We start from the raw sequence: 2,721 nt of genomic DNA on the forward strand, positions 1-2,721 counted from the left end.
CACTGCACTCCAGTCTGGGTGACAGAGTGAGACTCCAACTCAAAAAAAAAAAAAGTCTAAGAATAGAAGAAACGAATATCCAAATCAGGAAAATTTAATAACGACACCACTCCTTATAAAGAGTCCATTTGCCTAGATAGTTAGTTGAAAGATATCTACATTTTCAAAACCACCTCCATTTTATAGCCACATTTTATTATCTGACTAATGACATAATAATATTGAATATCCACACTGTCAGACCAGTTATGTCTCTTTTCTAGTAAATAAATCTTTAGTCCTAAAATAAAAAAAATACACATAATTACACATTAAAAAGTGTCTAAGTTAAAAATATCTATGTCAATGTTTAAATCTGAACTCTAATGAAGTAGTTAGATGCTTTCACCTATTTGTAAAATATAAATCTCAATTTAAAAGACTGAAAAGATCAGAAGCCGTTCCACAGTAGGTCAGGGGAAATGGAGGCATGTAGACACAGGGGAGAAAATAATAAAAACTAGGGTGATCAATTGACCAGATTTATGTATACATAAGAGAAAAAGAAAAAAGGAAATAATAGGCAGAGACAACTTATGGATTTCAAAGTGGAAAAGTAAGAGCTTGCCAGTCTGGTAAATGAGCTTGGCCCTCCAATCCTTCCCACTTCCGGTCTCTGGTACATTTCAAGTCCCAAGTTCACCTCTCTCCCGGCTGGTTGCCCAAACTTCCATGAACAGTTCCTCTCAACTCTCCTCAAGTTACCCAGCCTGAGTGTGCCATTTATTTCTTTATTTTTTACTGGGGCACTCAATAATATAGTAATTGGTATTCAAAATGGCTCCACGAGAGAAATCCTCAAAACAGGAGTGGGTTGCTTCTCTATTTAAGGAGCACCAGGAAAATCTCCCTGACTGGGGAAAATGAGGCACAGGAAATACGTGCCATGGGGTGATATCTGGCTTATTTCAGCTGTCCTTGGTTGTGGCAAGAGATGCAGGGCAAAGGGCTGGTGGACAGACGTCTGTGGCTTGGATCACTAAGTCAACTAGTGTGATTACTGTGGTCGTGGAGTTAGTCAGCTGGTGCCCTGGTTTTCCTAGTGTCGCGTCTACACGGTCATGCGTGGTTTCTCGACTCACAAATGGTGTCTTGGAAAATAATTCATGTATGGAGTGCTCCTCACATGACTTCTTGTGAGTGTGTCATCTATTAATGCTGGTTGGAACCCTGTGAGGAAAGGTTTCATCTGTCATTTGATGAGAGAAAATAAATCATACTCATTTATTTATTTATTTGAGTTGGAGTCTCACTCTGTGGCCCAGGCTGGAGTGCAGGGGCATGCTCCCGGCCACCGCAGCCTCGACCTGCTGGGCTCCGGCGATCCTTCCCCTCAGCCTTCCAAGTAGCTGGAACTACAAGCATGTGCCACCACACCCAGTCAGTTTTTTGATTTACTGTAGAGATGAGGTTTCACCAAGTTGCCCAGGCTGGTCTCGAACCCGTGGGCTCAGGCAATCCTCTCACCTCGGCCTCCCGAAGTGCTGGGATTATAGGCGTGAGCCATCGTGCCCGGCCTAAGTCATACTCTTTGAAATGGCATCCAAATGAAGAGCTGTCTTTGTCTGGGCTGCTATAATGAAATCCACAGACTTGGTGGCTTATAAACAACAGAAATGTGTTATTCAAAGTCCTGGAGGCTGGAAGTCCATGGCCAGGGTGCCAGCAGTGTTTCGTTTATTAACTAAACTCTTCCGGGTTGCAGACCCGCTGTCTTCTCATTTTGTCTCTATATGGGGGAAAAAGAGTAAGTAAGCAGTGCTTTTGATAAGGGCACTCATCCCATTCAGAGGGTGCCCCTTTCATCATCTCATTGCTTCCCAAGGACTCTAACTCCTGATATTGTTGTACATTGGGGGTTAGGATGTCAACATAGGACTTTTGAGGGGACACAAATATTCGGTCTACTGCAAGAGCAATGTATTTTCAAATAATTTCTTATAGGCTATTCTCACCTAACTGCTGCAGAAATAGAAACTTGAAAATTCTCTGTCCAGATAATGTCTATGATTAAATCCCATAATAATCTCATCACTTGTATTGGGATTGATTTTATCTTGTGTCTTTATAAGAACTCATCTGTTTTTCAAATATATATGTTATGTCATACTACTTCAATCTGTAATATTTAATTTTTTATTGTTTGAATGAACAGGTAACAGTGTCAACTAGTAAACAAAACATTTTTAGACTGTTTCCTCCCGACGGCCATCACCCTACTTTCTTACTTAGGGTGAGACATTCAAACTTTCTTCACTGTCTTTGCATCATCTAGAGATGACTTTTAATTGTATTGGTAGCACTGAACAGCACTCCATGATGTGTGGAGACTTCTGCTAAGATACTTGGTGAACCACGCGGTCAAAGAAGAATACAATGAATTTCTAAAGTACTTCATGCTACTTTTACAAAGCTAGCTGTACACCCACACTGCTAAATATCGCTGGTGTTCCATCCATTTTTCTAAAGAACAGGCATTAGAAAAATACTTTTTTTCTATGAATTGTAAGGGTTTCAAGTATCTAATTTTTTTTACATTAAAAAATTTATTATAAAGATGTGGGGTACAATTCAGAGTTAGGTATATAAACATTGATCATGCAGATACCCTTGTCGATGAGGTATGCCCCTCCCTCCCCTGGCAGTTTCCCTCAACTGCCAATCCCAACCCCCCCCCCCTGA

The 2,721-nt window shown here is 40.7% G+C and overlaps 1 protein-coding gene across 1 annotated transcript in view; it reads right to left on the reverse strand.

The window, feature by feature from the left end:
* The window catches only part of LOC103273837 (histone-binding protein RBBP4-like), a 90,858-nt gene that overhangs the window by 2,287 nt on the left and 85,850 nt on the right, over window positions 1-2,721 (reverse strand).

Source organism: Carlito syrichta, unplaced genomic scaffold (genome assembly GCF_000164805.1).
Source record: "Carlito syrichta isolate Samal-C Ts95f unplaced genomic scaffold, Tarsius_syrichta-2.0.1 Scaffold314276, whole genome shotgun sequence".
NCBI lineage: Eukaryota > Metazoa > Chordata > Mammalia > Primates > Tarsiidae > Carlito > Carlito syrichta.